The following is a 12,472-nucleotide window of genomic DNA, read 5'->3' as shown; positions in this document are numbered from 1 at the left end:
AACACGGCGAATTCACACAGGAGTGAAGCAATATTTAGCGTTAAGCAACGCAGCAACAGTGGCAACAGTGTATGCTATACAACACCGGTCATCAATGAAATGTCGATGGGAAACAAACAAATTGCAAAGGAAAAGCCAGCAGGCGGACATCATGTCCAAAGCAGCGATAATAACAATTTTTCAGAGTGACTGACTGAGAGGTTGAGAAAATAGCGACCGGGTTTTAACGGGAAATCAATGAAACCACAGCTTCTCTGTCATGAGCGTCTCCTTAATGTCTGAACATACCTCTAATATCCTGCTCAAGAACCGGGGGGGAGCTCTCATCATTGGTGCCGTCCACCTTTTTAACTTATTGACACATCATAACAGTTCAGCACTGGCTGTACTAAACACAGCTGTGTCAAGTCCGTCCACAGACACGCGCACACCGGAAGCACGGCGGTTTGTCTACAAAATAAAAAACGTTTGCAACTAAGTTCCTCTTCTGCCACCGATTCTCAGGAAAACGTGTCCCTCAAATGAAAAGAAACGGATTCTTGTCAAGACAGCAGATATTGCTCAAAGTCGGGAGATGACGTGTGTATCAATAATACATCGTCTGCGGGTGGGGGGGGGATCGATACAACATAGTATGGCAATATTTTTATGTTGCAATATGGTACAGTCATAGGAGCGCTTAGTATCTATTTCTTATTAGCCAATACAAATTATTCATATTGCACATACAAATTAAACTTTTGGTATCCTACTAGAATATTAAAACAAATTGTTCTTTCAGTTCACTACATACATTTTACTGCAATAAAAATGACTGAAGTGAGACAAACAGAACAAAAACTACATACAATACAAATGTAGATGTGGACAAACTTTCCCTTTGGGGACATAATTTGCGGTTGAAAAAGGGAAATAAATCGCAATATACTGCAATATATTTCATCACAATACTCAGCAAGTCATCAACATTTTTAAAATCGCAATAATATTGTATTGTGGCTCACGTATCATCATAATATCATATGGTGGGGCCTCTGGTGATTCCCACCCCTAACACTGTCTAATGTATTGTATGAGGAGTCCTTAACCTTAAATGATTTTATGTGAGACATATAAGGCATTAAGACAAAAAAGAAAAAAACAGTAAAAGATTAAAATAAAATCTAAAATAAGATATAATGGATGAAGATGTTAAAGGGTATCAACAGAGCAAGTAGCAACTGAGAAAGAATGTGCTCTAATTATGGTCAGATTAACCTTTGAAGGCCCCTGGCAAGAAAAAAAAAATATTGTGGAGCCCAGTGCCCTCACAGACTAGTAAGTAAGTAAGTAAGTAAATTTATTTATATAGCACTTCTCACAGAGAGGACTCACAAAGTGCTTCACAAAATAAAATACAAAAAATACAATAACAGAAACAATGCAAAAAACACAAAAGCAAATAAAAAGTAAAGTGCAGCGAAATACAGAGATGATACAATGGACAATTAATGGAACGCAAGCCTAAACAGATGTGTTTTTAACTGCTTTTTAAAAATGTCCACGGAAGAGGCCGCTCTCAGCTCATGAGGTAGTGCATTCCACCATTTCGGTGCAACAGCCTTAAAGGCTCTATCACCTTTCGTCTTTAATCTTGTGTGAGGGACAGTAAGTAGGTGGCCTTCAGCGGACCGCAGTGACCTGACAGGACAGTGAAAGGACACCAGATCCGTCAAGTATGCAGGTGCTTGACCATGGAGGGCTCTGTAAGTGATGGTTAGAATCTTGTGCTGGATCCTGAAATTAACAGGGAGCCAGTGCAGGGATGCCAGGACTGGAGTGATGTGAGTGAACTTATGAGATCTGGACAGAAGCCTGGCGGCAGCGTTCTGGACTAGTTGGAGGCGGTCTAATGAAGTTTTATTGAGACAGGTGAAAAGAGAATTACAGTAATCCAGACGTGAGGAAATAAAAGCATGGATGATCATTTCTAGCTCGGAATAAGTTAACATGGATCTGAGTTTGGAAATGTTTTTGAGGTGGAAAAAGCAGGAGCGAGTGACAGTTTTGATGTGGTCATCGAAGAGCATGGCCTGATCAAATGTGACCCCAAGGTTTCTCAACTTGGGGCGCACATTTGCACTGAGGGACCCTAAGCAGCTGGCCACTTTAGATGCTGAGGCATCAGGTGCAATAATTAAAATCTCAGTTTTAGCTGCGTTCAACTGAAGGGAGTTAGAAGACATCCAGTCCTTAATTACATTCATACAATCGTACAGTGAGTCAATTCCATCGGTCCTATCAGGGTTAAAAGAAAAATATAACTGGAGGTCATCTGCATACATATGGTATGAGATACCTTCAAAATTGCTGATGACATCTCTGAGAGGGAGCATGTATAGCATAAAGAGGATAGGCCCAAGCACTGAACCTTGGGGCACCCCGCAAGAAAGGGGAGCAAACTCTGATTTATGAGGGCCAACAGCCACAGAAAAGGATCGATCAGACAGATAGGATTTAAACCAATGAAGAGTGGTCCCTGAGATTCCTACACAGAGGACTATAGCTATTTTCCTCATCACAGACTAGAGACCAGTGCTACAATGCTGACAGGATCCTACCTGGCTGATATTATAGCTTACTATAGGTGGGACAAATTTGCAACATTTGTACCAAATTTGTAATTAAAGCCAAATAAGATGCCATGAATCTAGGAATTTGGGGTCTGGTAAATTCCAGTTTTAGGTAGGCTATAACCTGATGTTGTTGAATACTGTAAGGTGGAGTCTGCTTATTTGGAACATCAGGTGAAATGGGCCAAATAAGGTTTTATATCTTGGGTTCTTCAACTATTAGCAGCCAGTCACCCAACATGTTATTGCAGTGTTGCTACAAATTTAATTTTACATTAAACAATCACTTTAATTGGTCTGAGATATCTGGGATGGGCAGAGTAAAGTTTTTAAAAAAAAATCACTGGTCCCAGGGATGTTTTGTGGTTGATTTTCTTCTTCTGGTGTACTGCAGCTAAAACAATAAGGATGTAACCACAACAAAAAAAAGGAGGATGTTGCACTTTAATAACTGTTTGACTTGTGCAAAAAATATTTTCACAATACACTTCACTCTAAATGGGAAAGGGTTTTGAGTGAGTACTTAATGTGTTCTGGTAAAATGGGACAAAAATGTAGCTAAATAAGAGCATTTTTCTAAAGTGAAACCACCCTGTTTTAGACTACACAACGCCATAAAATCAGTATTATGCTATTGTGTGCAACCCTGTCACATCATATTTTGTCACTTAAAACATATTATAGATGAGGCAGTGAGTCCATGTCAGCCAAATAGTCCAGAATTAACCATCATTGTTACACACACACAAGAACACAGGCATGTCCACTGTGGACACAAAAGAACAAACTAAGCATGGCAGAAATGTAAGAGTATCCATTTTTAATGAATAGTTAGGTTACTATATTGATTTAGTTAATGAATGAATGAACTGATGGATGGATTTAAAAAAAGAAAGAAAGCATTGTCCCATTTCTCCTTACTGTCTGTCTGATTTTACCTGAACACTTCATTAGAGTGAGGTAGGGATTCTTAATGTGTTTGAAGGTCCAACAGTTCCTTAAGTATTTTACTTTACAACATATTTTCTTTATAGAAATACAGCAGAGATCAAAACAAGTTCAAGAAGTAACACTTAAGGTAGCCCTCAGGTTTGTAGGTGATTTTCTTGTTAATAAAGACCAAAAAGTCCCACATTACCTGACTTTACTCTATGTAACTGTAAAAATGTGTATGTGAAAAAAATTAAACACTGACAGAAAATATTAATATGAAATACAATCTGCATCCTTCGTCAACTCGAATCGGTACTTTTATTTTAACAATGTAAACCGGAAGTCGTCTGTGTTATTGTGTGTACTTTAACAGTGGTACAGAAACGCAGCACTTCGCTAGATGATGAATGTTACTGTCGGCGAAGGCGACACATTAAACGACCCCAACCCACAGAAGTAACACCATAATGCGTTAATTCTGACAGAAATACAGACTTGTTCAGTCATATAATGTTATAGAAATCACTTTCGCTTTCCTCGAGCTGAGAGAAAATTCACATCTCGTCTATATCCCTCCCCTCCCCCGGTTTGCAAAGTGCTCATACCCAGACTGGCCTGTACTTGCTAACAACATCCCTGACTTAACTTTACCTCACAGCACTGTCCGATTGACAAAGGTCACCGAAAAGCTGCCGGCTTCATCAGAAAACACCGACTACGATTTCCTAAACGCTAGTTAAGTCTATCTCAGTTTAGTGACTTGTTTCCTGGGTGTTTGTGCGCGTGATAACTGATAAAAATTGTTACAGAAACGTGTACCGGCAGTTTAACAGCACATACCTGTCAGTAGCAATGTAGTCAACGACCGACTAGTTGCTTCAATCTTCTTTAAAAGCTTTAGCCGTGAAATTATCAACAGTTTTGCAGCATACTGTACCCATTGAAAATATCCACCCGTCACATGTAATGCTGTGTGTAAGTGGACACTCCTTTTGATTGACAGTTTGATTTCACCAATGAGAAGCGACGTTATATTCTAGTGTTTTGAGATTAGTGTAACGTCCTCAAATTTAATGTTCAGGACATGTGTGGTAGACTCGAGCCCGAACAATGCAACGTATCGATAATATAAGCTCAGTGTCTGTAGTATTCAGTGGATCTACATTGACCTGGTGGTATTTCATGGTGTATTTTTAATCTCCTAAAGAATGCTGCTATTGCCTGTCTAATCTTTTCGGTACGGAAGCGTGATGCATTCACTTCAGCGAGAAAATGCTCTGTTTTTTCTGAATTAACGAGATTAAGATCCCAAAATTATGAGAAACGTTGAGACACTAAAAAATCTGCTCTGAGGTTGTTATTTTGGGTTTCTTTGTTTTCAAGTGAAAGGGGAGAGGGGAGTTGATAACTGTTAACAGCTCATTTACATTTGATACACTGTCACAAAGGGTCTCTGAGCACCCTGCTTGATGATTGATTTTATCAGTTAAGTTAATCACAAAGTTAATGAGCTGACTACCTTAAAAGGGAAAAGACTAAAGGGTCACAATCAAATGATTTAAACAGAATATTCACCTTGGCAACATAGCTTGCAGAATTTAATTTGATACAGATCTGTAGTCTGCCAGTGCTGTAAATCCTAAAAATATAACTTGATTGTAAACTGTGCTAAATAAAATAAACATTAACAGCACTGGCTGACATTAAATTCATTAACCTCATCATAATAATGATAATAATATGAAGAATAAGACTTTTTCTATGCACACGAAAGGTTTATCCCTGACAAATTTTTGTCCCAACTTTAGTGTAGTTAGCACTTTGCCACATAATCTATTATCCATCCATCTGAAAGGTGTGGCATATCAGTGTGCTGATTAAACAGCATCATTACTACACTGTTGTGCCTCGGGCTGGTCACAATAAAAGGCCACTCTAAAATGTGCAGTTTGATCACAACACAATGCCACAGATGTTGCACATTTTTGGTCGCCCACCAGAGCTGTTGCCTGTGAACTGACTGTTTATTTCACTGCCATAAGATTACTCCAATGTTGCTTCCGTGAATTTAGCAGTACATACAAACAGCCTCATAACTACAGACCACATGTAGCCACACCAGCTCAGGACCTCCACATCCAGTGTCCTCACATACAAGACCATCTGAGACCACCCACCCGAACAGCTGATGCAGCAGTGTGGTTTGCACAACCAAAGAATTTCTGCACAACTGTCTCAGTGACGCTTATCTTAGTGGCTGGTCTCAGGCTATTTTGCAGGTGAAAAAGCCAGGTGTGGAGGTCCTGGGCTGGCACACTAGAATGGTTAATGTGCTGCAAAGTTACTTCCTGGCTTGTTGTGCATTATGGGAAAATCAAGATAAAACAAATCACAATAAAATAAAATAAAGTTAAATAGGTCAGTACAAGGGGCCCTGACTGCAAAAACCTGGTCACCTTTAGTCAGAAGTTGGGAGGCTCTGAGGGGCCCTGCTTGAGAATCTGACACTGTGCTCTGCCCAACAGGGGAACAGAAATTCAGCAACATAAGTAGGAGCCAGCCCATGACATGCTTTCACTATGATCATTAAAATCTTAAAATCTCAATTAATTAATTATTTGAGATAATATATATTTTGCAAATACCTTTTTTTAGTCTAGTGTTATAGTCATGAACTCCAGTGCAAAAATCATGGACAACTAAATATCTTTGAATAAATTTACCTAAGATATTATTATCAGTTATGCTGACTCGCTGTGACGTTTGACTGAATTCATGATGAATATCTGTTTATGCCAGCCCAACCTGATGATTCCAACAGTTTGCAGTTTTCGTGAAACATATTCTGTCATGCCACAGAAGCATAAAATAACAGCCTTAATGGTGGCTGAATTTCATTCAGCTGCATCAGTTTCAGGGTCCCGATGTTGTTCATGCTGGCTCACTGCCGCACCTTTATGGCTTACTGAAGCACTTGAATAGGATGGAGCCAATGTTAATGGTCTTAGTAAAACCCATGCTTTTCCAACCATGACCAGTTACAACTGTGTGCTATTTGATTCTATTTGAGTATAGCAACAGTAAAATTGGAGCACCTTACTGAGTACATGGCACAAATTCCCCAGCAGATGGCAAACACTCCATGAAGAAGGTGCAGCAAACATGAACATTTGATGTAAGACAGGAACTGTCAGTAGTCAACTGCCAGAGAAAAATGAAGTTGCATTTATGGCTTTTTGGAAAAGAGGAAATGGGGTTAAAGTGTAACAGCGCAGAGTCCAGTCTATAGGCCCTCTCACATCTTTCAGAGGCCACGGTTGTATCGTCCTGGTTTAAGCAGAGAAACGTCATATGGCTTTAAATGTGCCTCAGAGAACCTGGCTTATCCTCAATGCTGCTGGTTCAAAGTCCCTCAGAAAGATTGGAGAAAAAAAAAGAAACACACATGAAGTAAATTACAAATGTATTTAACCATGCATTTTCCAAGCAACATGGTGGTATCACAGTTAAGTTGTGTCCTTACCATGTCCAATACAAGGTGACATGCAGCAAGGTGATTTACTTGGTCTGGCAGTTGCATGATTAAAATGCAGGTCAGTTTTGGTCAAGTAGCTGTGTGGCTGCAGCACATGACCGTTGTACCTTCTATCACCTCTCCCGCCCTGGGCTTGATGGTGTGCCCTCAGTGATAAAAAGGTGGTATTCCTGTAGCTTTTCGCTTGCCACTGTAGTGGTTAGACAGGGGTGGAGAGTAAATAAGTGCATTTATTCAGTAGTACTGTACTAACAATTTTAGGATGCTTTTTTGTGTATCCATTTTTGTTCCTCTGTACTTTTGCTTCACCACATTTCAGAGAGAAATATTTTACCCTTTTCTGCACAACATTCATTTAACAGAGTTAACCAAAAGGCATCTCCAATTGTACTTTCAGATAATTTTGCAGTACATTCAATCATTCTTCCCTGAGACAGTTGTGCAGAAATTGTTTGGTTGTGCAAACCACCCGCTGCATCAGCTGTTCGGGTGGCTGGTCTCAGATGATCTTGTATGTGAAGACACTGGATGTGGAGGTCCTGAGCTGTTTGTATGTACTGCTAAATTCACGGAAGCAACATTGGAGTAATCTAATGGTAGTGAAATGAACATTCAGTTCACGGGCGACAGCTCTGGTGGGCGATCAAAAATGTGCCACATTTTTGGCATTGTGTTGTGTGATCAAACTGCACATTTTAGAGTGGCCTTTTATTGTGACCATCCTGGAGTTTATCCAAATTAGGGACAAAAATTTGTCAGGGAAAGCCCTTTGTGTGCATAGAAAAAGTCTTAGATCTTTTTTACTCATGAAAAATGGAAGCAAAAACAAAAGTGTTAATATTTTTGTTCAGTGTATTTGAGGCTTCTTGTCATGTTAATCTGTACATTGTTAGCATATCATTATTTTAAACTTCTAAGATGGTTTCATTTTAAAATGCATGAGACCGAAATAGTCAGAACTCTCAAATGTTTTACAAAGAAGCCAAGATTAAGGTCTCCTACCTCAGTAATCATCTCAAAACCCCTCAGTTTTATTTTGTGACATTTTGGAGGGGGCCCAACCCCCAGGTTAGAAACCACTGAACTATACTACCTATCTGCAAACAAAGTAGTTGAAACTAGCTCTACCTCAACTACTTACAACAGTGGAATGCTACTCATACAGTGTTGCATGAGTATTAACGATCCGATAATGTTTAGAAATATCTCAAACTTTATAACATAAACATTGTAAATGAGTCCTTTTATATTTCCTGTTGGAATGTTTTGCAGTGTATGTAAATAACATCAGCTGACAGGAAGTAAACGTGGACCCAAGCTGTTGCCTAGCAATGCATTTCCAGTGAAACTGTCTAAATGAGTCAAAGGTGCCATAATAAGACCTTTTACTTGATAACACTTCTTACTTTTACTTGAGTAGGACTTTGGAGGCGGGAGTTGTAACTGTCATGAGGTACTTTTACATTGTTATATTGGTACCACAGGTGTTGAATAAAGCATGTAGCATTCTCTTGTGATTTTTTAAAGTAAAACATTTTCAGTTGCCGTCCCTATTTAGCTGATACATCAAGCTGTGTAAAAAAACTATATCATACACAATGCAGCCAACTAAAAATATGCGCATCAGACATCCAGCCTGCACCATGGAAGATATGCTGTAATTTGCATATTTGGGAGGCCTACACCCTGTCTACAGGCCTCAATACATACTGTGTTCTCACAACATGCAGGGTTACACTACCCATAAACTTTATCGAGACTGAACGGTAGTCAGTGTAGAAACCCCTTATGTGTTATGTCTCCAACATATGGTGCACACTTTTGTAATCTGTTTCTGCATTTTCTCAACAATGGCACACCCCTGATAACATATTCTCTCTACCCACTAAGGTTTAATAAGAAGGAGAACATGCCTGCTCCTTGGTGTTTAGGCAGAGGCCTGGTTAGATGTTGTCATACAACATTTCCCTGCGTCTCCTGCCATCTCACTCCAAGCTGATTCAAAGGGTCAAACAATCAGAAAAAAAGTTAAAGTGTGGACAGATGAAGCTACAGCAGCTCTATGGGACTCTTTTGAGTGCACAGACTAACACATGTTCGGAGAGGCCACCACCCAGGAGAACCACATCAATCTTAAGGAATATACATCATCAGTAACATCATATCAGTGAATGTGTTGATGAAGGGGTTGATCACAAAGAAAATGAAACCATTCCCAAACAGAAAGCCTGGATGAATGGGGAGGTGAGGGACCTATCCAAAGTCGTAAAAGCTTCCTTTCGGTTCGACAAGGAAGCGTACAGCACCACAAGAGTGAGACTAAGGGCTGGCATCGAGGTGGCATCAGGAGAGAGCACAGAGAGACTTCAACACCAACAACAGGAAAGATATGTTCAGCTCTTCAGCTATCAGGCTCCTCTCCTGTGGAATCATCTTCCTGTTACAGTCCGGGAGGCAGATACTGTCTCCACATTTAAGACTAGACTTAAGACTTTCCTTTTTGATAAAGCTTATAGTTAGGGCTGGCTCAGGCTTGCCTTGTACCAGCCCCTAGTTAGGCTGACTTAGGCCTAGTCTGCTGGGGGACCTCCTATAATACACCGGGCACCTTCTCTCTCTCTCTCTCTCTCTCTCTNGGGGGGGGGGGCGATGACATGCAGCAAAGGGCCACAGGCTGGATTCAAACCCAGGCTGCTGCGGCAACAGCCTTGTACATGGGGTGCCTGCTCTACCACTAAGCCACCGACGCCCCTGCTGCTGTTATCATTAGTCATACTTCTACTGTTATTATACACATATGATTATTGTCACATATGTATACTAATATATACTTTCAACATATTGTACCACAATAGCCGTAATTAGAATTGTAATATTATCACTTTCATTAATGTTGTTGTAAGCTATTATCATTACCGTCTGTCCTGCATCTGTCTCTGTCTCTCTATCTCTGTTTCTGTCTCACTGTGTCATACAGATTACTGTTAATTTATCATGTTAATCTGTTCCGTACAACATCTACTGCACGTCTGTCAGCCCTGGAAGAGGGATCCCTCCTCAGTTGCTCCTCCTGAGGTTTCTACCGTTTTTTTCCCCTGTTAAAGGGTTTTTTGGGGGAGTTTTTCCTTATCCGCTGCAAGGCTCCAAAGGACAGAGGGATGTCGTGACAAATTGTGATTTGTGATACTGGGCTTTATGAATAAAATTGATTGATTGAATTGATTGATATGTGGCAGGTAATTCATAATACCACAAATATCTACAAAAGCAGGAGCACCCCATTCATGACTTAAACAAAAAGGATCTTACTTTTTGACATAGAGGTCTATCTCTGTAGGGATCCTTTTCATAATGTTGTCTGACACTTCAGGAATGGTATTACCAGGGAACCTCGTATGATTTGGAAATTCACTTTTACTCACCTTAGCCTGAACCAATCTCAAAAATTATTATTTTCATTAGTCATTTAGACACAAAAACATGGAAACATAGGGTCCAGGTTGAAAAATACTGAAGTTACCCATTAAACTCTGCAGGGATTTCACCCCTTTTAACTTCTCCCTCTAATTTGTCAGCGTGAGGCTCCCTGATTTCGCCATGGGACTTCTAAAAGCTACAGACTGGTCCCTACATGGAGCAACTGACCCTGGCACCAGCCCTCCCCGTGAAGCCACCAAGTGCATGAGTGCAGAGAAGGTTCTCTTGATGCAGTCTCAAAGGAACAAGAGGAAATGAGAGCCCTTAAGGCTGGTCGTTTCCTCTCATCAGACAGTCCCTTGCATCACAATATGATGAAGTCACAGGATTACTGAGGGTAGGTGGTACACTGTGACGGTCAGAAGTTCTCGAGATGGACACAACCCCCCAATCATCTTGAACCCGCACCACTCCATCACAAAACTGCTAAACCAAGACTTCGACCACACTCTCTCGCACCTAGGACCAGAATGAGTACTGACTGAACTTCACTGCAGGTTTTAGATTTTACGGGAAAGGAAAGCTTTCTGAAAACAGAAGCACACATCAAGCCTGAAGTTCCAAGGATGACTGTCCTCCCTCCAGCTCGGCTGTGTTGCTCAAGCCTTTTCAACCCATTTTATTTGACTGAAGTGGACTGTTTTGGTCCATATAAGTCAGAATTGATCACCATCAGGAAAACCATTGGGGAATAGTATACAAATGTTTGACCTCCTTTTGGATACAACTTGATCTCCTTGGGTCATGGATTCAGAGGCCTTCTTACTGACACTGAGATGCTTTATAGCCCAGTGTGGTGTACCAAACTTTTTCTGGACAATGGCACCAACTTTTTTGGTGGCAAGCTGAAGCTGCGAGAGGTCTTTGAATCCATGGCCCTTCATCTGAAGGACCAGCTGGCTGAAAAGAAGAACTCCTTTTGCTTCAATTCACCAAACGCCCCACACTTTGGAGGTGCCTGGGAATGGGAAGTGGATTTAATCAAAGCAGCCCTTATGGTCACTGTCCAGGAACAGATTGTCCCCAAACCTGTCCTCCGGACTGTGCTCAAAGAAATCGAGGGCATTCTGAACACCAAGCCTTTGGACTACTTATCTTAAGATGCCTCAGACCTGGATCCAGTAACACCAAGTGTCCTCCTGATGGAATGCCATGATGCCTTGCTCCCCCAGGTGATGTGCAACTTTCGTGAACTCCTGGGGAAGCGCCTTTGGAAGCATAGCCAAATCCTGGCTTACCACTTTTGGTCATCATTCATTTTTCACTACCTGCCCAGCCTCAAGGAGAGGTCGAAGTGGAGGAGGGGCAGCAAGACGTTGGAGTTAGATCAGGTAGTTCTCATTGTGGACCCATAGCTTCTGCAGGCCCTTTGGTCTACTGGGTAAGTGACACATTCTGAGCCTGGAGCTGATGGATGTGTCAGGACAGCAGCTGTCCAAGTTAAGGGTATGACCTATGTTTGCACTGCAGCCCCCCTGGTTCCACTTCCAAGGCTCCATGATGAAAACACTCTAGATTAGGCCTGATTTGCTTTCTCCCTTTTTCTCATATCTCAAGAGACATTTTGGGGTGGGTAGAAAAACCCTTTTGTGTGCTCCCAGATGACTTGTGTAAATGTCCAGGAGCACACTTCAAAACAGTTACAGACAGATCAGTTTAGCAGGAACAATTAACCCCTTTTAACTTTTCCCTTGTGATGTGTGTGCATGACTATATAAGGTGAGAATCTGCTTATGGTTCCTCAGTTATAAAGCAAGTTTATTTTCTGTTGAATGAATACATTTGTGTATTTTCAGAACCACACACATTCACTGTTGTGATCTAATCACCCTGCACTTGAAATTAAAGTTTCCTCTCAGAATCAGTTCTCTGCCTGGAACCATTTTTTACTAGTTGTGCAACCCAAAGCAGTGTG

The 12,472-nt window shown here is 40.9% G+C and overlaps 1 protein-coding gene across 6 annotated transcripts in view; it reads right to left on the bottom strand.

Moving 5' to 3' along the window:
- LOC126387979 (HMG box transcription factor BBX) overlaps window positions 1-4,519 on the bottom strand; it is a 31,469-nt gene extending 26,950 nt beyond the window's left edge. For 3 of the 6 annotated variants that reach the window (XR_007569712.1, XM_050040814.1, XM_050040819.1), the window contains exon 1: window positions 289-414. The gene's annotated coding sequence lies outside the window, so the exon portion shown is untranslated. Of the gene's footprint in view, window positions 1-288; window positions 415-4,385 lie in introns of those variants that run through there. The other 3 variants (XM_050040815.1, XM_050040818.1, XM_050040817.1) reach the window with 3 other exon arrangements.
- Between the last annotated feature and the right edge of the window lie 7,953 nt (window positions 4,520-12,472).

This window comes from Epinephelus moara, chromosome 3 (assembly GCF_006386435.1).
Source record: "Epinephelus moara isolate mb chromosome 3, YSFRI_EMoa_1.0, whole genome shotgun sequence".
In the NCBI taxonomy this organism is placed as follows: Eukaryota; Metazoa; Chordata; class Actinopteri; order Perciformes; family Serranidae; genus Epinephelus; species Epinephelus moara.
This window is presented reverse-complemented; position numbering and strand designations above follow the sequence as displayed.